This window comes from Pseudonaja textilis, chromosome 1 (genome assembly GCF_049901715.1).
Source record: "Pseudonaja textilis isolate UNSWEBS1 chromosome 1, rPseTex1.2, whole genome shotgun sequence".
NCBI lineage: Eukaryota > Metazoa > Chordata > Lepidosauria > Squamata > Elapidae > Pseudonaja > Pseudonaja textilis.
In genome coordinates this window covers 81,837,572-81,863,872 of record NC_141990.1, presented here as the reverse complement: position 1 = coordinate 81,863,872, position 26,301 = coordinate 81,837,572, and the positions used below count along the sequence as shown (strand labels likewise).

Here is a 26,301-nt window from a genome sequence, read left to right as displayed (position 1 = left end):
CAAGGATATGACAGCTATGTTAGCAAACTAAGGAAAACTATGTTTTTACACATGACTATCTTACTGCCACATACATTTCAACCAAGCTTTGACAATTGTTATGAAGTGCAAAGCTTGAAGAGCTACCATGTTAGATTTGTACAGATTGGCAAATAGCTCACAGGTTTTTAATTGTTCATTGGTGGACTGATTGAAGTTAGTTTTATGGATCATTGTTAATCCCTCCTATCCCATTTTTGTCTTTATTTCCCTGCAGTAATGAAATGGGTGGGGGGGAATAACATTGAAACCATTCTATTCTTTTAACTTTGTGCCTATAGGCAAATGTTAGATTAACATATACGGTTGTGGATAACATTAAGAACCAAGATTCTGCACCAGTTGGAGTGCAGAACTTCTGCACCAGTTGGAGTGCATCCAGTTGGAGCTGAGAAGTGAAACTTCAAAAGAAAAACCATAGTCCAATTGCCTCCTGAAAAAGCACCTTTGGGACAACCATGACTTGGATGACTGAAAATCTCCAAAGGCCTTACGAACCAAGCTTAAGGTGAGTAAATTAGGGAAACTCTGTTATAAATTGTGGTTAAGATATACTGCCCCTTAACCACTTTTATTCATGCTTTGGGCCATACTAAATCTGACAATCATGATGAATGAAGAGTGATTGATTGAAAAAGTAGACTGTAATTTGGTTGATAGATGCATAGGACAGCAAGATGATTTATTAGAACTGAAATGATGAAGAAATGCAAGAAAATCTGGTTAGTAAATATGAACTTATTTTTTGATTCTTAGATTCTCTTTTATATTCCTGGATAATTGTGTTCAAGTGACCACAGCACCACATATTTTATATTTCTGGATAATAAGTTCAAGAACTGATAAAGAGCAAGAACAATATAACATTAATATCTTGACCAATATAGTCCAGGAACAAATATCGGTAGTTGTGATTTTAAGCTGAGTCATCTTGAGACTGGACTTAATTTAACCATCATTTTAACTACAATATAAGAACAAAGTTACTTCAATTTAATTTCTATTAAAATTGCTACTATCTATTTCTTCCCAAGAGGGAACCAGGTACAACAGGAACCAAGACTGGACCAAGGACAATGTCAGCACACTTACTATCTCTTATAAATCATGCCTATCACTTCCTTCTCTCCCTGGACATTACCCTTTTAACCACCTATGTATATGTTTACCTGAGGATAATAAGTGGATATTATCCTGGATTTGTTGCCACTTTGATTTCCACAAATTGGAAACAAAAGTTCGAAAAGCACCAAGGATCCCACAGCTCAACTCTGAGCTACAGATATTTTCTTCAACTGGAAGCAAGAGTTTAATTTTGGTTTTAAATGTTAGTGCTTGCAAACTTAAGTAACCCAAGGGCAGTGAATACAATTGAGTTTGTAGGCTTGCAGAGCTTCATAAAACCCCACAAAGGGCCACAGGCAATGGGGAGAATTGCAGTGCACAGCTGTGTTCATATAGTAACAAAGCATAAGGTGTCCTCCCCCTCCCCACCTTCCCCACCTATCTGCATAAGGTAGGGGGCTTTTGATAAAACAGGTGTGCAAAACTGCCATTAAACGTAATGCAACAGAAAGAGGAAAATAATAAACGCACAGAGGGAATTGACATGTTTTCTGCATTCCTCAACGTAGCTACCATTTCCTTTAAACACCAAACCTCATTTTCATCTCATCTCCCTCTCATCTCTTCCTTCTTCTGTGGGCCAGGCTGCTCAAAAGCCAGCTCGGGCCCCCAATCGACAGAGGGATGCCTGCCTCTATAGGATACCTAATAAATCGTGCCTCCGGCTGCTCATGCAGCAGAAAGTCCCCAGCTAAAGCCGTTGAATAATTTCTACCTCACAGAGTCCGAAAGAGAGGAGGAAGGTTTTTTTTTTTTTTTTTAAAGAGGGGGGGCGCCCAGCACAAGCGCCCGGCGCGCGGGGTTAATACAGAGGGCGCGTTTTCACGGAAACTTCGGATCTGCCACAAATTAGCCTGGGAGGAGTTTCCCAGAAGAGGAAGGGGAGTTCGGCCAACCCGACGAAGCCAAACCTAAAGGGAAGGCGGACGAGCGGTAGCCGAGTGGTTGCTGCGCGTGCCTCGAACCGTTTCCCTCGACCAGCCCGTACCCCACCCGCCTCTCCTCCCCACACATTTGGCTACGCTCCCCAAAGCGAGTCCGAGCGGTTCGTCGGCCTCTCCTCCCGCCGGGCGCGACGTATCCCAGCTGCAGCCGGAGGCGAAGCGGGCCCTCCCCGAGGAGGGGCCAACCCGGCGAAGGCAGGAGAGCCGCCGGCGGAGTTGGAGGGGAGTCTTCCAAGCGGCCGCGCAAGCAACAGAGAGAGGGGAGGCGCCGCTGGAAGAAGGAGAGGGGGCGCCGGCAAAACGCTCGGGCGCAACTGACGCTTGAGGGGCGTCTGGCTGCCGGGGTGGCAGCTCTAGCGCTCCCCCGACACCGCTCAGCTCTTCTCAAATGAATGAAGGAGCGGGACCTTTTGGGTGCACTTGGGACCGGTTGCCAAAGCAGCTCAGCTTGGGACCGTCTGCAGTTGTCCGCGTAAGTAGCCGCGTTGCGTGGTGGTTAGGGGTGGTCGAGAATGGGGGCGAATCTGCTTTTGCTCCTGTTCTTTCTGGGTCCCCCTTCCTCTTGACCCCACCTGGGACGCGCTGACCCGGCTCCACCTGACCCTTCTTGAGACGCGCTACTCGTGAGTTGGCGCCTCCTGAGCAGCGACGGCGGTGGTCGCCCCATTGTTTCTTGAGATGGGGCGCATGTGTGGAATGGGGACGGGGGGGAATCGGCATTGTTCCTGCAGCTGCTTTCCCCGGGGAAGAGCGCTTCCGAGCTAGCGGGCCGAGCGGTTATTGACTGCTAAGAGTTTTGAACTAGCTGGAACTGGGGAGAGAGAGAGAGAGGCCAGACAAAGCCAGAGGGACCGGCAGAAATGTAGTGCGGAGAGGAGGCGGCGACGACACCTGCGCGTTTCTGAGTTCTCTGAGGGAGTCTTTCCCAGCTCCCCGGCCTCTCTGGCTTTATTGTCCTTTTCTACGGCATCGCTGATGCCCTTAAAGTCCCTTCTAAGGCTTGTTCCACACGAAGGGCTCGAACGGCAATTGCGCGCCCGGAGTTGGCCTCGCGTCTTTTGTTACCTGGAGCGGCTCGGGCAACCGGTGTCGTGCCGCCGAACCGCGCTTTCAAAGCCCTTTTAACTCTGGGCGTGTTTAAAAGGCTAAGAAAGCAGCTGGCTCTCACCGTGGGATCTCTCCCTCTTTCTCTCCCTGTGCCCGTTCTATCTTGGAAGGGAGGGTGAAATAGATTTTGTTTACACTTGCCTTTCTCTCCGCCTCTCCAGCCCTTCAGTTGGCTTGTGCACACACGCACACCTTCTGTGTGAAAGATTGTGCTGGCTCTGCTTCCCAGGAATATCCTGGGAGAAGGCAAGGCTTGCCAGCAGGTGGCTTGAATTGGCTCCGTGTGACAGGTGTGTATTGGCAATACGTGACTGCTAATAAGAGTGTGCACATCTTATTCATATCCTGGTGTGGATGTGCGTGTGAAGTACAGTAGTTCCAAGAGCAGGGTTGTAGCAAAGTTTTATAGAGCCCTCTTGAAAATCAGGTAAATATTATATTTCTTCTTGGAATGAGCATCTGTTCCTTTGCTTTTCTTTTGGTAAATGAAAGACATGGGGAAATTGTTGCCTATGCTAGGCTGTAAGACTGCTGAAATCTGGGGAAGGAGACAAGCACTGTTTAAATACTACCAGCTGGGTTTTTTTGAAAGTTACTATTCTTTCAGGTTGTGTTAAAGCAGCTTCTTTGATTTGTGTTCAGCGTGTTTCCCTTGAACTTGTTTCAAGAAAAAATTGCAGCTTTTAAAGAAGAAAATTCTTTTAAAAGGTGGTTTGAATAAACACCCCCTTGGTAGTCCAAGCTTTGAGAATCACCACCTGTTGATTTGTCTAGACTACATTTTTGTAACATTTTTGTATTGTAAACAAACCTTATATCTATTCTGTGGTTAAAATAAGTGGCCAGACAGCTGGGTGTTTTTCATGTTCTTTTTCCTTTGATAACAAAAGTCACTTTCAAATTCCAAATAGTTTATGAATATTCATCCCTACTGCTTCTTGAAGTCAATCTGTCTTTTAAAACTTATAGTTCTAAAATTCCAGCCACAACTTGGTTGCTTCATTCATTTCAAAAATTGATAGTGTAATATATATGAAATTTTTCAATTTCTTACCTTTTTAGCACCTGTTTGATGTTTAGTTTTCTGTTTAATGAAAGAAGCTCTGGTGTATTGTGGAAAAAAAGTTGTATAAAATGAGAAATAACTTTAATGTTTGCTGACTTATCTTCAGAAATGGGATCCAATATCCACTGAATTTTTGGAAGCAGTAAATTCTGAAGCTAAAACATGCCAATGCAACATTTTCTAAGAAATCTTGCCCTTTCAGATATTATGTGTGAACTATAAACGATGTGGAATTCTATCAAAAAAGACAAAAGAATCAAACTGCAAAGATTTCTTTTTTTAAAAAAATCACCATAACACTTGGAGAGTAAGAATCTTTGAAAAATGATAATTCTTAAAGCTGTTAAGCTGAAAGGAGTGTTGGAAGGGTTATTTCTGCTTTATCCTGTCCTTTCAGGTGCAAAAAATAAGGTGTGAGTGAAATGGATTCTACTTGTGGATTTATATGCAGGAATTGTTCTTGATGCTTTATCTGTGACCCTCCATTTTTACAGGGGAAAAGTGAGCAAGTAAAGCACACCAATGCTGAGGACAGTACTGGAAGAAATTTGCAAGCCTCATTAGGGTTATAACCCAGGGATTCCACAAATTGCTTATTAAAGCAAAAGTTGGTTGATTTTCTTGATCACAGCTCTTATTATCAGTGTCAGTATGGGTAGCTTAAAGTTGTGTTTCCTGGAATATAGCATTGATTCAAAGCATTCTTTTATTGTCACAAAAATTTGATGTATAGCATTCTGTTATTTCTGCATGTATATGGCCAAAAATAGGTTAAGACATTACCCGAGACATGGAAAATGAAAGATGGATGCACTCTTATAGGAAATAGTTGTGGGGACGTAGCATGTACCGCTTACTAGAACGTGTGAGATAGGTCTGCGGGCAGAATAGTTACTGTGCTTAACAAATGCAACTTAACATTTGAGAATAAATTCATGAATTCACTGAACAATCTCAAGCAAATTGCTGTTTCATTTAGTTCCACCTGCAGTTTAAGAACTATGAGTATTACTATGCTAACATTTTAAAAGTTTAGTTGTTATAAATAGCCTACTTTTTCCAAGGCTCAGACTAAAAAAGGAGTTCAGGTAATCTCTTTTATACAATGAATATGAAGGCATAGTAGAATGATATAGCTGCTTTCAAAGTATACGGGGCCAGGTCCTCTGCTGATGTATATTGAACTCATCTTATTTTGAAGAAAATGCCATGTATTCATCCACACATGTATATAATTTTTTGCAGAAAAATTAAAATGCCTAACTATTCCTAGAGAAGCACAGGAAGACAGAACTTTGTGGAGTTGTCTAGAATCTTTTGCTCCCAAACTGAGGAATTTTGCACTTCTAAAAGAAAATTGTAGTATACAAAATAAGTTTCAGATATGGGATACAAATATGGAACCTATTATGGACAACTTATTTTCTGTGATGCCTGAACCAAACTAGTATTATATTTTTATTTTTTTCTGCTAAATAATGTCTAAGAAGACTTTAGTATTTTTCTGATTGCTCACTGATATTGTGATTTTATGAATCCATTAAAAAAAGGTGACATGGAGGAAAAGGTATTTCCTTTTGGATGTGATGCCAGAGGCATGACTCATTTGTACTTAGGATTATCTTCATTCACTGTATGTTCAAAGCCATATTATTAATTACTGATTGTGCTACTTTCCAATGAATTCCAATGAAGTTGGCAGTTTTCCACTGGCCATCTAGTGGACCAAAACTGTAAAAATCATCTCCACTGATTATTTTGAGAGTCAAACCAAGTATTGACAGAATGTAGGCACTTAAAATAATGACAGAAATATTGATTATGAAGCACATAGTCCACATACATTTGCAAAGAATTTGATTGGAAATAAAAAAAACCTACAGATAATGACTGTTTACCTGTGGATATGTTGGACTGATGTAAATAGTTTCCAGTTTGATTTGAACTCTTAAGGGTACAGCTCTATATCCATTTATTTGATTATAAGCAATGTTATTTGCTTGTGAGCAGACATCTAGGATTGCACTGTAAAAGATGTGAGCAGACATCTAGGATTGCACTGTAAAATCCATAGTAAGCATGGATTCTAATGTAATCATGTAATAAGGTAGCTAGGAACCAAATGCTTCCCATTAATCCCTTGTTCATTTTCCTTTTGTATTTTAGATATGATATGTACCTGGGTGGTAGTGGAACATTTATGGTTATCAAATAAATTGGCTAGACCACAAAAGTAAAGCTTGGATTTGAAAATCTCTTCTCTTGCCAATGCTTTGTTTGACGGCTCATGCTCAGCTTAGCTGAGTGACTGAACTTAATCTTCTGAGATATGAAATAGAATCTGAATGAAGCCTTCAATTTGGTTGCACCTTCCAAATTTAACTGCCCTTTCTTTCACTTCTCTTCACAAACTATCTGGCAACTGCCACATAAAAATTCTGCAGTACATATTCTAAGTATAAATAGATGACACCAGAATAGGTGCAAGAAAGGCTAGTGCAACTCTACGAAGTAGGATATGTAGAACTCACCGTTTCAACAATGGTACTTTCAGGAGAACTCTGGAATGTTCTGTTTCCTGACTGGGCCATGCCATACCTCTTCTAGACCATGTTATTCCAGAAGCAGCACAGTCATTTATGGAAGTCAAGTTATTTGATTTGGAAATGGTAGAATGACATCAATCTTGGAAAATCATGTCCTGAAGTTCTCTGAAATGCTCCATTCTAGACTTAAAAATAAATAAGTAGCAAATCTCTACTATATAAGTGGCTCCTGTGTGTGACTGCAACAAACGTGGACCATATTTTTAGAAGAACTTGATGATCTGCTCCCTTGTAGCTTTGAGTTATCTGTGTAGGGAAGAAGCTAACTTTTCATCCATTTCATCTGTCTTTGTCTTCAGGTTTCAGCAATGGAAAGGGGATTGGTCACCTGCCCAGGAGAATGTGGAGGACCATTTTCCCCATCTGCTTAGTGAAGCCTTCTCTTCAAGAGCAAGTCAGCTCATGTGTTCTTATTTGAATATAGTCTCTTGAAAATTTAGGTTCAAACTTGACTGAGCAGATTATGAAACCCAGCCATATAAGTGAGAACTAAAGGGAAACATTACAATAGGTAGGCGGTAGTCATTAATGAGCTTACCTCTGAAGTTGTGATACTTCTCTATGAAATGCTTAAATGTTGACATTTTTATTTAGAAAAAAAAATGAAATTTAAATTGTGTTGTGTGTTTTACTTCTGAGTACATATTTACAGTTTGTGTTTATTTATATTCTAAATCAGGGTTGTCTAACCTTGGCAACTTTAAGACCAGAGGTGGTATTCAGCAGGTTCTGACCAGTCCTGGAGAACCAGTAGTGGAAATTTTGAGAAGTCTGGAGAACCGGCAAATACCATCTCTGACTGGCCCCGCCCCCATCTCTTCTCTGCTTCCGGAGGCCCAGCTGATCAGCAGGGTCCTTTGTTGCCCTGCACAGGAGAACGGAGCTGGAAAGCAGGTTCGTGGGGTGGAGAGGGAATGGGGATTTTGCTGTAACCTTCCCCTAGGAGTGGGGGAGGAATGGAGATTTTACAGTATCCTTCCCCTGCTACACCCACCACGCCACACCCATCACGCCACGCCACACCACACCCACCAAGCCATGCCCACAGAACTGGTAATATTTTTTTTTGAATCCCACCACTGTTTAAGACCTGCAGAGTTTAACTTCCATGCTGGCTGGGGAATTCTGGGTGTTAAAGTCCACAAGTATTAAAGTGTCTAAGGTTGGACACCCCTGTTCTAAATGAACCTGGTCACTTGTTGGACTTGTTTTTCATCTGTCTTTTGATATACTAATTAAAAGCCAGTTGTAGATCTTGGACCAAAAAAAGACCACCTCCCATGTAGAATATATGAATATAGCATATTGCACAGGGAAAGTGGGTGTTTGAAAGCCGCAGCCCAACTATCCCTTGCAGTATTTATTATAAACTGAAGTTAAAACAGCGATATCCTTTTTTCAAGGAGAAATTTACAGGAAGGCCTTAAGATCTTTTTCAGTTCCTTCCTACAATGCTTTATGATAATTCATAGCAAATAAATATTTGAACACATGTAATGAGCCAAAGGTTTAACTAGGATACAGTCTTTTATAATCAAATACTACAAACATTATAAGACTTCTTCTCATGTCTGCCTTCTTATATACAGAGCACACAGCCCTTAGTTATTAAGGCTTGTGGTTCAGATTTCCACAACTGCTTGTGGTGCTGTCCTCTGGCTAAATTTATAATGGAATCCTATTTGCTGGTAGTAAAGTTAAATCTGGAAATGGCAGCTATGGGATATGTAAGTAATTGTGGTTGGAAAGGAGAAGGTTATAGCTGCCTCCTGACTTACTTTTATGATATTCAGGAGTCCTGAATTCATATTATATGCTACATTTGGCTATCTTTGCTGGTAAAAATTATGTTAAATATTTTGCATAGAACTTTTGAGGATATCAGGCAGGATCTAGAGTAATATGACTTTGTAAATTATATATCAACTTCTCTTTATGATGAAAGTATCTTAGGCTTCATGATGACGGTTTTATATTTTAAAAACTGACAGTGGAAAGTTTAATTTTTGTCCTAATTCTAGGAATCAATTTATATAATCCACGTTTATATTGATTCCATGGTGTCTCTTTTTGGGGTCTTTGGAAGGGGAGGCAATGAAGCAAACTGTCATAGTGCTGTATCAAACTACACAAGTTTAACTAAGATTTGATGTCCTCTTTAGAAGATCCATCTTCAGCCAGGTTTCACACAAAAGTAATGTAAATTAAATGGAAGCATAACATGTCATTTTTCATATGTACCTCTTTTACAGTGGGACCACTTCAGAATATGGTCGGGAATGCAATCAATTCCATTACATACAAAAGTATCATTTAAGAAAATAATTTGGTCTGGTGTGGTATTTTGTAAATGAGGTTTTATGTGAGGAACCAATTTCAGAGTAGTTGACCCCATGCTTCACATTCTAAAGTGGTACGGTTCTTGCAGTTCTATGACACACATTTTTTGAAGAAGACAGTCAGCTCAATGATACGTATGTACAAGAGATGTAACTTTTGCTCATGGAATATTTACACCTCCTAGAGATTTTGGTGAGTTAAATCTGGAGGCAAATTCATAAAGTAGGGTATGAAAGGTGTAGGCCAGGGGTGTCCAACTTTAAGACTTGTGCAATCCCAGAATTCCCTGGGGGTCAAAATTATTTCTGCTGAAAAATAATGCAATATTAAAACCCAATCAATAGTAGCAATAAATCAACTGCAATTTTTAATATGGTATATAAATTAAGGTTCTTTGGGAGTCCTTTGGGAGTTATCCAAAAAATTTTAAAAGTGAAAAGAGATACTAAGAGAAAAAAGTTTAAGAAAAACTGGTCTGGAAGTAAAAACTACAGATCTTTAATGCCCTTTAAAAGACTTGGATAGTAATGGATGGATATTAATCCATAGTTTGGTGGTATAAATGGCCAGTATATATGCCCAATAAATTATTTTGGTTTTTCTTCAATATGTTTTTATATCTAGCAATACTATTAGTGGAATGGGTAATTGCATTATTTGTGTGATGTTGTTGTATTCTGATTTACCCAAAATATATACTTTGTGCATACAGTTTGATTTCCAAGCTCTGTTTTCTGAAACTGAATCTGAATTTGGGGCATTCCTTTAGTGCAGCAAATTTTAGATTTGATTTAGCACCTTTAGGTTCCCATTGCTTAGCTTGTAATCCCTGATTTGGTGCAAAGAAAGTTTTGATGCTTGTACTTGGAATAGTTGCGTTCAATAGTGGAAATGGCAAGATAGCATCTTTAGCATGTAGTTCTTTTATTTGTGATTGTTAAAATTCAGAGCAGAAACATTGGTGAGAGCAATATTATTTTGATAGATGAGAATAATTTGTAGTGTATTACATTCAGAACTTATAAAAGGTCTTGCTGCACCAGTCCGGAACCTAAATATGTCAAGAAATTTTATGTTGATACAGAATACTAGAAAACTAGGTGGAAGTATCAATGCAAATGTGAGTTTGATACAATAAAATATCTATTGTCAGTGCTTTGAAGCCTATTACATTACTGTGAAATCGTTATAGTCCATAAAATGTGAGAAAGGATTGGGAAATGCATGGCTTAGTTATGCTTGGCTTGAAAATCGTGTTGACTGGATTTGTTGATGATTTTTCATAACATGGGTGCACTGCTTCAGGTTACAAGTATTTTTTAATCTGTGTTGCCATAATAGGCTGAGCAGAGCTCATGAGTATGAAACATAGTGCTTATTTCAATTGGGATATGCTGTTGGCAACGATCCCCAACCCAATCCTGCCATCACAAGCTTTATTTTTCTAACTGGGATTGTAACTGGCGATTAGAGGAAGTCCTCGATTTATAACCGTTCGTCTAGTGAATGCTCAAAGTTACAATGGCACTGACAAAAAAGTGGCAAAGGACTGTTTTTCAACAGACTTTTGCAACATCCTCATGATCATGTGATCAAAATTCAGATGCTTGGCAACTTTTTCATACTTATGACTGTTGCTATGACCCAAGGTCACGCCGATCCCATTTTGGGACCTTCTGACGAGCAAAGTCAATGGGGAAGCCAGACTGCCTTAACAACCAGGTTACTAACTTGTCAACTTAACAGCTGTGACAAGAAATGTTGTAAAATGGGGCAAAACTCACTTAACAAATGTCTCACTTAACAACATAATTCTGGGCTTGTAATTGTGGTCGTAAGTCGAAGACTATCTGTAGTCTGAGAATGCTGCCAAACCTTTTATATACAAGTCGTAAGTCGAGGAATATCTGTAGTCTGTAGTGCTGCCAAACCTTTTATGCACAAGTCTATTCTGTTATGATATTGACATTGGGCTCTGTTTTTTAAATGCATTGGACTCCAGGTCTTAGCTTAATAGATCAGCTATATAATTTCAGTTTCATAACCATTTAGTGCTTGCTGTACAGTGTATTTCCCAATAAATTCTTAGTTGCAATTAAGACTTAAATAATGATTTCATTGGACAAGTTGATTTGAAGTTCTCTGTAAGATGGGATAGGTTTTTGTTTTTTTGTGGGCATTGGCATTTTTATAGTAAAGCCTCCAGCATACTGAGCATCAAATATAATGCAGCTCTAGAATTGTGTCTGCTGGGCAATCAGACACACTTTTGTTCCAGTCAGACACTTCCTGCTGCTTTTCTAAATAGTTTTCTTAGTCAAGAAGAGAACAGAATGAAATAGGCAAGAAATGAATGTTGGGTTTGGGGGAAAAAATGGAGAGAAAAAGAACAAGCCATGAAAAGCTTCTGTGCATGAAGGCATGGAAATAGCTCATGATACAGTTAAGAGGAACGAGAACTGGCGTCAAGAAACTACTGGTAGAAAAAAAAGGCTGAGAAGCAGTTTGAAGAATGATATTTACAAGCCTATTTGGGAAGTACAGAATCGGTGCACATGAAACCTTCAGAGCATTATGCAAAACCACAGCTTGGAGGTATGGAAATGGAAAAGGCAACTGCCTGCTTCCCCTTCATGAACCCCCATAAACCCAAACCAGCTGAGACAATAGCCATCGGATGATGATGAGTCCCAGTAATGAAGGAGTCAAAGTGTTTTTTTTCCCCTGCATTGGTTATGTCTTTTATCAATTTATCAAAGCACCTGAAGGCAGGACAAAAAGCAATGGATGAAAACTAATCAGGGAGAAAAACAACCAGGAACTAAGAAGAAGAAATCTCCTGACAGAGCAATTAATCAGTGAAACAACTTGCCTCCAGACGTTGTGAATGCTCCAACACTGAAAGTTTTAAAAAAAGAGATTGGACAACCGCCTGTCTGAAGTGGTGTTGGGTTTCCTGCCTAAGCAGGGGGTTGGACTAGAAGACCTCCAAGGGCCTTTCCATCTCTGTTATTCTATTCCAATTATATCAATCTTTGTCAATACAAGTAGTCCTCGACTTATGACCACAGTTGAGCCCAAAGTTCTGTTGCTAAGCAAGACAGTTAAGTGGTTTTTGCCCCATTTTACAATTTTTCTTGCCACAGCGGTTAAGTAAATCACTGCAGTCGTTGAGTTAGTAACACAGTCGTTCAGTGAACCTTCCCCATTGACTTTGCTTGTCAGAGAGTCACAAAAGATAATCTCCGGACCCCAGGACACTGCAACTGTCGTAAATATGAATCCGTTGCTATGGACCTGAATTTTGATCATGTGAACGACGATATTGCAATGGTGTAAAAAATGGCCGTAAATCACTTTTTTCACTGCCGTAGTAACTTAGAACAGTCACTATTGTACTGTTGTAAGTCAAGGACTAGTGGTATAGAGAAAGAGACTGAGGAGGAAGTAGATACTATATCGATAATGATTTCTTGTTTATCACAAGAAAAAGAGAATGCCTGGGTACGTCTTAGAGGCCTTGAATTGACAATTGTTCAAAACAGGATGCGAGGCCAAATAGGACTTCAATCTAATCTTAAAGAACTGTTGTTTTGTTCTTTTATATTCTTGCCTGAAGAAAGTCCACCAGACTATCTTAACATTGGAGCCAAGAATCTTGAATTTATGTTTCTTTCTCAAAGTTACCACACAAATAAATAGACACAATAGCTTCTCTCTGATCATGCAGAGCACAAGAATACCTTGGAAAGTTTTGAAAACCTCTTTTTGGTGAATTCATCCATGGCTTACTTTGTTATAGCAATGTTTGTTTCTACAAGTATGAAAGAAAATATTGCTGTTTGCTGTTTGTATTGTATAACTTTCCAGCAAGAGGGAAGGGGTGGGGGGGAACCCTCTTACTATAAAGCTTACTGTTTTAATCATAAATGGGGTTTTTAAACTTTTGGAGAGGGACTTTTTATGGCTTTGAGAAGTCTGCGCCAAAGATATTAGAAGATCAGTGGAGTCTCTGTTCCAAGAATGGCATGGCCGCTGGGAGCACCTTCTCAGTCTGAAAAATCCAGTAAATGTGTAGGAGGCCTCTGTAAAGCTTGCATCTAGTAGAAGGGCCTGCAGCCTTTTGCCACACAGGAAATCAACTGCAGATGGATGAAACAGTTTCAATTCCAAGTATATGGGCATTTTTAAAAATCTGCAGTGTTTCTTCCTTATCCAGGTTCTTACCTTGAATAATGACTTGGAAGACTGAGAAAAAGAACATTAGGGTTTTGCTTTGTTTTGTTTTTAGTACTCCTTGGAGTAAAATTTACATTACTTTGAAGGTTATTGTTAGGAATGTAAGTCACCTAACAGTTGGGTTGGAAAATATATAAACCAGGATAGACATTTTAATACTGTCTCTTTAAGGAAAAGCTAAAATTGTAATTGGGTGTGGTTCCTCAAACGGCCATAAGATGGAGCTAGAAACCTGGGTTCTGTTCTCCTGTTGCTGAGAGTGTGTTCCTGCATTTCCCTATTGACTATTGCTGATCATCATTATTCTTGATTTGATGTAAGTCTGTTACTGAACTGTTTTTGATACTGGACTTTGTCGTTTGGATTATCCCTGGACTGAAAACTGACTGCTTTAACTGTGAATGATTTGGACTGCTTGTTGAACTTTGCTTAATGGTTTTGCTGTAAGTAAAAACCTACATTTTACTATACAGTGTATCTGTGTGCTGGTTGTGTGTTATTCCTCACTACTCTCACTACTTCTCCCTGTGTGTGCTCATTCTCCTAACGGGGAATTACCTCAACAGTTATGTAATATATGCAGCTCAGAACCCACGTGGGGAAAAATATCTTTATTAGAAATATAATGATAACCCTCTGTGTCTGTGGAAGAATTTTGATGCTATCTTTGCATGGCACTTTTAGTTTAACCAAAGTTTATGGAATCTAGTTTCCTGGCTATACATGAAATGCGCAGTACGCACTAGGTGTTTCTACAACTCCATGAGTTTAATAATTTACTAGGTTAAAATGTGGTTGGTTTGTGATTCAGGGTGCTCCACATGAATACTGTTTCTCTGTATTTTGGGCACTATTTTAAATCATCATTCCAACTTTTGATACGTACATTCAGGTCTGAGTTAGTTCAGACATGAGGCTGAATAATAGTGTCACAATACAAGAATGAACCTACCTTGCTACTGGCGGTCCTTTTCTTGGAACTTGGCCTCATCCTGATATGTCCACAGTATAATAATTGGAGCCTGGTCATTAGTACTTTGAGTACCAAAGTGCTTTGAGTTCTTTGTTCCTTTGATTGGTTTGTTTAATTTCTGGTTGTCCACTAATCATTACTGAAGTTTTTTTAAAAAAAAAAACAGCGATGTTGAGATGGCACTATGGTTAATCAAAAACGTAAGTGGGAGAGCTTGATTTCAGAGCTGCAGTGGAGAGTGGGATACATAATACAGTGCTAGAAAAGATAGTTGGGCTCATTCTTGTAATGCTAAAGACAAGGAAGCAACTGTTTGCTGGCTGCCTTTCTGGCAGCTGCCTTTCTTATAGTTTTAGGTTTTTGAAGGCTCTTGGAGTGATGAGGGATTTAAGAGCCACAGGTGGGATGGTGTTTGCCTAGCCTGGGGTTCAGTCATTGAGCATTATTGCCTGAACACATCTACAGTAAATATATAGTCAAGAAGATCAGGGATATAATGATCCAGATGTTTTGGAAGCATCCATCACTTACATGAGTTCAAAAATTATTTCATGATTATGATCCTTGGCATATCCCCCAGACTCTGCTTGAAAGATAGTGCTCCTTTTTCACCACTCGGCAAACTATAATTCCAAGTTTGTACACACAATGCAGAAATATTATAATGAATCAAAACAGTCAGATATAAAAAAGAATACAGTTGGCAATATCATTTATTTTATGTTATTCAGCTTGCTTGGGTGTTATTTGTTGATTTTGGTTTAGGTCCTAGATTTACAGAAAGAGGCCATTTGATATTGGAAATGGAGAACAGATGATAGATGTTTTACTTGCCATTTCATTAATGTTCAATATATTTCCTTTCTTCATGACTAGTTTCTCCAATTGGTTTAATGGGTCAGTGATTATATTTTCTGCAATCTTACATCCTATAATAAGTTCGTATGGAGCATTTTCGTTCGTAATATTAAAGCATATTGCCAGCACCCAGCAAGCATTATTCAGTTTATACATATAGATTATCCTCATAAACCATGGTCTTGTTATCTGTGATTTTGTATTATCACAGAAAGTATGTCTTGTTATTTTCAGATTAGGGATGAACTTTGGTTTCTGTTCATTATTATTTATTGAAACAATCCCGGATCTATTTAGTAAAAAATATTTGGTTTAAAAGTGCTTTCTCCATACATATTTCTAAAATATGTTTTAATGTTAATTATGACCTGTGGTTGTGTATGGTAGTGATGTTGGTTTCATTTTGCTGTAGAACCAGGGGTGGGTTTCTACCGGTTCTGTCCACCTCTCTAGAACCAGTAGTTCTGAAGAACAGCAGATATAGAACTGGTTCTATGTCTGCTGATGTTTTTGCCCGCCCACCCACCTGGGCTCTTACCTGATCTTTATTTCCTGATTTTTCAACTTCAGCTGCCGAACGAGGCACAGCTGCAGTTAAAAAAGCAGGAAAAGAAGGCTGTTTCAAAGGCTGCGTCTCTGCACACAGCATGCTGATGATGATTTCCAGGTACGCGGCTCGCAGCGTGCAGGGAAGCTCATAAATCCTGAACCAGTAGTTAACCCTGTCGTATCCCACCCCTGTGTAGAACATTTCCTAATTTGCAGACACATTTTCTCTGTTCTTGGTGCTTTATTTTCATTAAATTATCTTCATTAGGTTTAAAAGTGGCATGGTGGACTAGTAGTGGAAACACTCGCTTCCCACTCAGAAGATTGAGAGTGCAATTTTAGGGAGTGGCAGATGTTTCCCACACTCAGGGTGCACAGAAAAAAATATCTTCTGTGAACTCCATATAGGCATCAGGAAGGATAATTGGTCCAATAAATGCTCACTTTCACCCAGTCGTTCTGATTCTATCCCGAATAGGAACTAAAGGATCATTTTAAAAAATCATTAGGTTTAAATGACAACTTTGAATGAAAGTAGGTTTACAGTTTTTGGATGTCACTGGTTAAACTAATGTCTTTCGCCACATGCATCTGATAGGAGTTTGTGAGCCCTTGGTGTTTATTGGAAAAGGGGTGTATATAACATTGCCGCCCATAAGCTTGTTGTAGCAAACAGTTTTGTAAAAATAAAATGTGATAGCCATTTTTCCAGCCACTTTTCACTACAGTACTATGATATAAATTAATTTCCTGATAATTTATTTGGAATTAATTGACAGTTTTCTCTTACATGCACATAAATACTCACACTATTTGCTTTCAGGAGAAGCAGAACTCCAAGAAACCATTTTAATGTGTTTCTTTCATACTAGTTACATAGTTTCTGTTTATCCAGCACCTATTCACTTTTGCTTTTTTTCCTCTTAGCAAGTAGACATTCTTAAATATCACATTATTGCACTTTTATGTTTCTATGGATATATATATATATATACACACACACATACATACTGTGTGTGTGTTTGTGTGTTTGTGTGTGTGTGTGTGTGTGTGTGTGTGTGTGTGTGTGTGAAGTTCTGATTTCCATTTACAAAGGTTGGGAAAAATTCACTCCTGTAGACAGCTGTTTTCATTTTTTTCCAATACTTCTTTCTTAAATCACATACCACTTATTCCTTTTTTTAACCAGCATTTGCATATCTAAAATTTCTTGATCCATTTTATTGTCTTTATTAAGTCTAATAACAAGGCATGTAAAATCATGTACTTGCTCTAGGTTTTTTTGAAATGTTTATTTATTCCATCTGGATGCTTCTCATTTGAGATATTTGGATTCCAGTTGGAATATTTAGATTCTATTTGGAATATTTATTCAATTTATTCCATTTGGATGCTTTCTGACTTCCATCAATCCATGGATGACTCAGAAGCCTCAAAAACAATGAATACAAAAAAAATAACCAAAACAAGTACTAAAATAATTTCAAAATAATCATAAGATAGCAATCTAACTGCAAAGCAAATGTCCACCTTGTATATCTTGCAGTTGTGTACTCTATTTTTGTATTAGTAAAAATTATTTTGATACTAATTATTTAATATCCATACTTGTTGTAGCATACAATCAATTTGTACACCACCACAGAGTAACTTCTTTGATATAGGTGGCCATATCAATTTGATATGTGATGTAATATTTGCTACAAATCATTTGGGTTCTTGGCTAACAATATGGCATTATCAGCATTGAAAAGTATTCTACATGCATTTTCTCATCCCCAATCAAAATACCTCTAACATCATCACAAACATTCCTTATTTAAAAATATAGTACAGGATTTCTTATTAGTTAAATTATACATTAAATATAAATTAAGTAAATGCATACAGCATACATCCTTTTCATACTGTCAGCTTAGTGTTGAGTCACTCGCTACCAAGGATTCTATTGTTTTTATTCATGTCTGTCATGAATAAAAATGCCATTTAATTCAAGCTTATTCACTTTGTCTTATGCTTTCTCTAACTCAGCAGACTTGCAGTAAACTTATTTTCTCATAATCCTACATTTATGAATGACTGAGAATCAACACTGAATACCAAAAATCTGATCTGCACAGTTAAAACTGGTTTATTATTGTCACCTCTCTTACTCTTGTTAGGCAGAGTTCTGCTAAACACTTTTTGAGGCGTATTTAACAGTTTAATCCCCCTGTAGCTTTTGCGCTCACTCTTTCTGCCTTACTTTTTGTATAGGAGAATGATAACAGCATTCCTTCAATAATCAGGCACAGACACAGCCTTTACATATATACTAAACAAGTCATAACAGCCTCTCTTTAGCCAAACCACATTTATATTTTACTATTTCTTCAGTTGTCCCAAAAGTGCTTTTTCAAGAGTCAACAGGATTTTCTGGTTTTTCTTTGAAGATGTTTTGCTTCTCATCCAAGAAGCTTCTCAACTCATTTGTCTTCAGTTATACCATTTGCAGTAGCAGCCTTGCTCTTTTTCAACATCATTATGCCATTCATGATGTTCATGCTGGGCTGGGGGATGCTGATATTTAAAATATTTGTTTCAGTTCTATCCAGGGATGGGATCTGACCGGTAAAACAACCGGTTCAGGGAGTGCGTGCATGCGCAGCAAATGTGCGCTGCATGTGCATGTACTACTGGCTCTGGCAAGCAGTTATCTTCTCCAGCTGACGAGTGACACTCAGTTGTGCCATGCAAAACAGCTGAGAAGGAAAATGCAGCCACTAAAGGACATCCTAGAGCCCAAGTGGGCAGGTCGGCCAAACAGCAGACCAAAACCTTGTCCCAGCAAACCGGTTCAGTGTCAGCTGCTCTTCAGAGCTATCGGTTCTATAGAACCTGACCGAACCGGTAGGATCCTACCCCTGGTTCTATCTATAATTATTATTTATATGCCACCCAACTCCCAGGGACTCTTTTGACATAGCACTCTTGTCTTCTAACAAATGTCTAAATGAAAAGCTAGGTAAACACTGCTTCCTTTCCAGTTTTATTCCAAACTATTTAATAACTTTTATTTTTAATTACATTTTTTCTAGACTCTCCTGTTTTAAGTCTCCTTTCGCTTTCTCTTTCTTTAGATCTGTTCATTCATGAAGGATTAGTCTATTTTCTAATACAGGATTTGTATTTTTTCTTCTTACAATTCTCCTACTTTCTCTCTGTTTTCCATTCTTCCCAAGATTCAATCTCAAATACTCTAATAATCTCCAAATACTATAATAATCTGACATTCAAAACATCTAATCAGTTTTATAACTTTTATTCCTCTCAATTTTTCATTATAAAGAGGTCAATCATGCTTTTAAGCTGATATTCACTTCTTTGTCAGGTCTATATACAGACATGAAGCTTAAATCATATATTCAAAATAACCTGACCTTTTCTAAACAAAGATCCACTAAATATTACCATATTTGTTCATTCTTAGATCATGATTCAATCCTTTTTCTGCATTGTCTCATCTTCTGCCCATCCCTTTGTTTACATCACTTTTTCTTGTCTGATGGCCCCCTACCAGAATATTGCAATCCCTTCCACAAAACTCATATCTGATATTATCACCATTCATTGCAACAACATGCCAATCTTACCAATCTATTGATTCCTACTTTCATATGTACTCAAAACTAGAATTCATAATTCCTGTCATACTTCATAGACCTTTAGTTAGACTTGTATTATCACTGTCCTGCATGTACCCCATTGTACCCCACTCATCAGATTGATTTATTCAAATCTGTTATATCCTTCCCCTTTCTCTTAATTTTAAAGACAATAGATGAAAGATGATCTTTTATCTATTTTCTTTGTTAACTATCATTCTTTCCGATTTACTTTTCTGACATTCCACATTGCAGGCTTCCGTATGCCATGGACATTGCCATTTATATTGATTTGCAGCACACATCATGATCTTCTGGTCAATGAAGACTTCCTAAATCTCTTCAGAAAGTTAGGTTACCAGCCTTAATTGTACCTGATCCAAGCCTTTTGAGTGTTCTAAACAAACTGGGTTGGAAACAGATCCCATGCATACAATTTTCTCAAAGAGATAGAAGGAGAAGTGTGATTTTTGTATATTCTCCGTCCCCCATACATTCAATAAGCTCTGCTGTGGTGTGTTGAATGAGGACCTCTGGGATTAAACTTGGGAGTTGTTCCAGAAGATTGAAGAAGGAAGAAGAAATCAGTAGGAACAATCTTTTTGTCCTTTTCCCATAAGTAGCACCACAAATATAAAGGTTATACTTGATCAAAGAGACAGTATTTGGTGGCGGGTGGGGGTGGGGGTTTGCTCTCAATTGTGAAAGAATTGCTCAGTTTAGTATAGCTGATTATAGTCCCCATCAAGATGTAATGTAGTTAATCTGATTTTGGTTTAGCCTGCTCTAGGATGTAACAGGATCTGGCCTGTTTGGTTCAGCAGTACAAGATTCAATAAACAGCTTAAAAAGATGGTTGTAGCTTCAAATGTCTGCCTTTGAGATCACCTGTTACTCTTTGTGTCTCTCAGGTTTAGTTACTTCCTAATTGTTATGATGATCTCCTATTTGTATACCGGGAAGGGATAGTGAAAGTATTTTAGGCATTTCTTGTGCTTCCCCCTCTCAATTCTGGAATTCCATCATCTGGAAAACTGCCAAAACATAAGCTGCTTTCCTCTTGGATTTAATCATTACAAAATAATTTGAAATCATAACAACCATAGTTTGAGCTTTCACTTATTCAATGAGCAAACTATTGAATACCTGTTCTTGTTTTCTGTTTGCTCAGGTATTGGAGCCTCCGTTATGCAATGAGTTCACAAGCAAGAAGTCTTTATAATAAGTAAAGAGAAGAGGACTTTGCCAGTGTCTTTTTATTTTGACATTAGGGCAGACTATAATCTGCACGAACTGTATATTGTTCTGTCTGTTGTGTTATACTAACCCAACTTGATGAATACTTCTATTACCCTCAGTGGCGCAGTGGTTAAAGTGCAGTACTGCAGGCTACTTCTGTTGACTGCAATTAGACGGTTCAATTCCCACCGGGCTCAGGGTTGACTCAGCCTTCCATCCTTCCAAGGTCAGTAAAATGGGAACCCCAAAATTGTTGGGGGCAATATGGTGACTATGTAAACTGCTTAGAGAGGGCTGGGAAAGCACTATGAAGCGGTATATAAGTCTTAAGTGCTATTGGTATTGCTCTGAATCCTGGAGCAAAAAAAAGGGGGTGATCTGAATACGGGAGGTGTTAATGTACATTCTTTTCTATTGGTAAACTGATTTTTGATCAAACTGCATATCATTGGTAACTTTGAACCTCTGAAGGGGATAAGACCTGTTAGGGTAGTCTGCCTTAGGAACCTGATGCATCCAGAGGATTTCTAGAGAAAGCTTCAGGGTTTTTGTGATAGTTTGATTCTATCTTGTACCTAGCTGAGCTCTGAAATAGTCATCCTGGTCTGATGGTTTGAGGATCCTCTTAGACTTGAAGTTCTTGTTAAAGCTGCACTAGATTATATCAGCAATTATCTTACTACGGTAGGTGATTCTGGATATCTGGTTTGAACATTGAGAGAAAATCTCCTAAGAGTTAGTTCCCCTTCCAGGTATGGAAAGATGTTCATGTGAGCCCTTTTTGGTAATGGCACCCAATCTGTGGAATAAGCTGCTCCCCTGGACATGTCCCTGACCTTGACCCTCCTTGGGTTCTGGAAAGCCTTTAAAACTATTTTATTTAAGGGAGCCTTTGGCTCATTGGGGAAAATATGCAACTTCATTTGAGTATAGAGCTGCTAATGAATCTGCTTGTATTATTTTGTGGTATTGCTCTTATTTTTTCTGTAGCTACTCACCAGTATTTTTTGTATGAATGGTTTTTTAAAAATGTTGTTAAATAAATAATGTTCTTCCTCATTAAAGTGTCATGTAGCTAAAATAAAGGGAAAAAATACTCTGGCTCCTCTTCAAATCGTATAAATCTTCTGCCTTTTACTAAAGGAAAAATAAATAAAGGAATAAGAAAATGTGGCTTGGAATCCTGATTATTCACAATAACAACACATCTCTAGAAATGCACATGCTGTTATTAAACATCTTAAGAAAAAAGGGTAATATTTAAGACATGTCAAACTTCTTGTTAGTTGCAGGGAAGCAGATGGCTCTTTTCCTGTGACATTTTCTATTGTTACAGTCAAATGATGTGGGAAATGTGTACACTTCCTTTTGTATCCAAGAGATAGAGATTCTTAATTAGTGACTGCTTATATTTGCTGACATAAAGGAAATGAATGGGCATTTGTGATTGTTGCACATCTGTTGCTTTGTCTTAAGCATCCTGTTCTCTGGTGAACTGTCTTCAAGATACCTTTTCAGTGGTCATGAAACCCAGACATCTGTCTGTGTTCTTTACACAGCTGGCCTTGTGTGGGCAGGGCTTGAAAGTTAAGTGGGTTCTGGCCTCTTAATCTGGGGGATGGGAGACCACAAATTGGGGAATTTGAGGGTGGAGTCAAAGAACTTCTGAGAAGAAGGCAGTGGCAAACTGCTTTCACAATCTTGCTAAGACAACTACAGTACTTGGAATGTATAGGTAGTCCTCTACTTACAACAGTTCCTTTAGTGACCGTTCTGACACTGAAAAAAGTAACTTGCAACTGTTTTTCACACTTACAACCATTGTGGTAGCCCCATGGTCACATGATCAAAATTCAGATGCTTGGCAACTGACTCATTTATGATGGTTGCATAACGGGGTCGTGTGATCACCTTTTGTAACCCTCTGACAAGCAACGTCAATGGGGAAATCAATTTTATTTAACAACTGTGTCACTAACTTACCAACTGCATTGATTCACTTAAAAACTGTGGCCAAAAAAAATTGTAAAATGGGGGAAAGCTCACCTAATGTTTCACTTAGCAACAGAAATTTTGGGCTCAGTTGTGATTGTAAGTTGAAGACTATCTGATTGACTGAAACATTGCCAATACAATTTTAAATGAGAGACGTTTGTTTTGTTGTGATCCCAGGTTAATTATAAAAATAGCATGCTAAAAATCTCTGAAGTAATTATAGCTGCATAATAGTGTATATTTTAATAGTAGACCTGTGAAGCAATATATGTGTGTGTGTGCGTGTGTGTGTATGTGTGTGTGTGTGTTTTCTTAAGTTTTCGCGGAGCCTGATGATGGCAGATGAGATTCTGCCAAAACGTTGCTACAACTTTAAAAGCACAACTATAATGACGTGGAAAATACCCGAACAAAGCTGAATACCATACACACACACACACACACACACACACATACACACACACACATATATATATATATATATATATAAAAAGCTGTTGACCTTAGACAGGTCTAATATTAGACACTATGCTATTTAGATGTGCTGAGGACCACTTCAGATGTCCAGCAACTGTCAGAGTTACTAACTTTTAAATTATGGTTTGACATTAAATGAATGAAAATTGAATTTCAAAACTTTCCACTTCTATCTCCTATTGTACAATTGAAAGAAAAATATCAGAAAGCTTTGGATTGATTTTTAACTACCTTAGTTTAATGTTATAAGTGACCACTTGCTTTGCATATGAAAAATCTCAGTCACAAATATCTCTAGCAATAGACCAGCAAGGATTCTCTCTGAAATCCTAGGATCACTACTAAGCTGAATGGTTTGTGTTTCTAAATCCAACATTGTAGATTTTAAGTTTCATAATTCATAAGCCGCATAATGTTTTGTCAGGTGTCGAAGATAATATTGTGCATCTGAGAAGATTTTTTTTAGTGTAAAGCGGAGGTGTATAAGGAAGATTGGGGTGAATCAAGGCATTATTTTGGTAAATGCAGGTTCTTAGGTCTTCCCAATTTTTGAGCTACCTAGGATGGTAGATCTTTAAGTATTATTCAGAGGAAAAAACCCTTCATTTTCCTAAGATAAAATAAGAAAAATAAAAATTGGATGCAACATGCAGCAACTGTGGAGGAAAGAAGGGAAGAAAGTTGACAGTAGCAAGGCCTGACAACTATTCTCGTAATATTATTACAGTTTATTGAAGTGTAACTTGAGAAGATCAGGGTGAAGAATCTTTGACTTTCCATGTATTTTTGGACCCCCCAGCTAGCCTGATGAGAGTACAGTAGTTTAACAGCACCAGATTCTCCCTCCTGCTCTGGGAAAGAGTCTTGATATGCTAAGTGATATGTTTTGTCAAGTAGGCAGTATAAGAACTACAAAACTAGTAAGGCATATCTTCCTTCAAAAATTGTAGTCGTAGGAACCTCAAATTGAGAGTCTCTTGACTAGACAAGAACCGTGGTGGCGCAGTGGTTAGAGTGCAGTATTGCAAGCTACTTCTGCTGACTGCCTGTTGCCTGCAATTTGGCAGTTCGAATCTCACCAGGCTCAAAGTTGACTCAGCCTTCCTTCTTTCTGAGGTGGGTAAAATGAGGACCCAGATTGTTGGGGGCAATATGCTGACTCTGAAAATGGCTTAGAGAACGCTGTAAAGCACTGTGAAGCAGAATATAAGTCTTATTGCTATTGCTATACGGGTGCCATAACGCAGTGATCCTTTTTTTGCAGGCAGTTCTCATAATGAGGATGTGAATGTGTAGTTGGACTCTAATCATTTAGGAATGGGTGCAAAAATGGAACTATGGACTTGTGCCTTTGCAAACACATTCTCAGGTATTTGAACTGTGTATTGGTTAAGTGATATTAAATGTGTAAATTTTCTGAATGTTCATGAAATGGAAATAGTGAATAAACTAGTGAAACCATTTTGACTTTCATGAAAAAAAAGTAAGTTTTCGTCCCTGTGGCATTTTATTGATTTGCAGGGGAGGTGTCCATATATCTCAGTCCACCGTGTCTAAGAAATGGAGGTTGTTTTCATCGTAGCAGATGATTAGAGGCTTCTACATAGGGAAAGCCTGGGAAAATGACAGTTTTAGGCTGAATGATAGCCTTCAACACTGTAGTCCATTACTGTGGTTCTTAATAAGTTGCAGGTTCAGCAGAAAGTGTCCACAAGCTATAATTGCTTTGGAGACTGAACTCTGTTGGTTTTTAGTATGTATAAGCATCTGTCGTCCTTTTGAAGCACGCTGATACAGATAGACATATCGGTCCTGCTGACTTCCAGCACAGAAACAATTACATTGATTACTACCTTTGGAAGCATAAAAACATGCATGTGTAAAAACAGTGGAAGTGGAAAATTATAGCATATACTTATTCTTACAATATTTCTATCTATCTGGATTGTATTATTTCACTACTGAACATGGAATAAAGATTTATACATTCATTAAACTAGCATTAATTAATATTGTGACATGTTGCACATCTTTCCATAAACAGCAGCAGCGTTTTTTTTGTTTAGTCATTTATGGGAGCAATTTTGGAACAAAATATATGTATGTCTGGCAATGTCTTCACAGCTCTTTGTCTGCAACCCCAGCTCTGTCTTTCTTCCCCCCCAGTTGAAGCCTTGACTGAAGCGATTTATCTTGCTGACCAAATTTTAATTGCGTTATTGTGTGCATGATTCATCATGTTTAAGAGAAATAACTTGGCAGAAATACCATAGATTGTTTACTAATATAGTGTGCATTAAATAATGTGCTTACGTTTGTCCATTGTTCAGCTAGGCTTTGAACAGAAATAATGCATCTGTGAACTTTCTGGAAAATATTGATTCCCTGTTAATAGAGCACTAAGAAGAACTCAGATCATCATGTGATTAAAAGGGCTGGGTCAGTCTACATTTGTATGGATCATGTAAAATTTGCTTTTTTTTTTGGTAATGTAGAAAGTTTTACAGACTGCTGTGAATTGTGGTATATTCAGTTTAACTATTGAAGCATTGCTTTGTCATTTTACCTCTTCAGATGTACAAACCTTCAAAAGTCTTACCAAATAATGTGCCATGTTCAGGATCTACAGGTGGCTAACTAAAAAATTATGAAGCTGTTTTTCTTAACTGCTTGATGCTCTGTTATTTTCAACAAGGCCCTCTGCCATGTATTATCTTCCAGCAATATATTATTTTATTTGAACTGGCCTATTCTAAATGCAAAATACATTTTAACACCCCAGAACCCAAAACATTTCCAAATGCTTGAAATAATTAGTTTTTTTCAGGACCAGAAATCCAAAAACACATTTACAGCAGAACTGTTTCAAAAACTGCATTATTTTGGTAAGACACAAAAGATTAGGGATATATAGCAATATTGGTGATAAGAACTTGCATGGAATTTATAGAAAGATATGTCCTGTACGGCCATTGTAACCATTTCCAGTTTGAAGACAGGATATCCTTAGGCCAGTGGTGATATGTAATACTTTTTGAATACATGCTATGTATCACACTGACCTGGGAAACATTTATTCCTGAAAATTTTTTTTATCCAA

General features: G+C 38.2%; 1 protein-coding gene across 2 annotated transcripts in view; it reads left to right on the top strand.

Annotated features, from left to right (window-relative positions):
• Positions 1-2,085: 2,085 nt before the first annotated feature.
• Positions 2,086-26,301, top strand: part of PLEKHG1 (pleckstrin homology and RhoGEF domain containing G1) — a 113,100-nt gene continuing 88,884 nt past the window's right edge. Inside the window, exon 1 of one of the 2 annotated variants that reach the window (XM_087939505.1) lies at positions 2,086-2,580. The gene's annotated coding sequence lies outside the window, so the exon portion shown is untranslated. Of the gene's footprint in view, positions 2,593-26,301 lie in introns of both variants that reach the window. The other variant, XM_087939510.1, reaches the window with a different exon arrangement.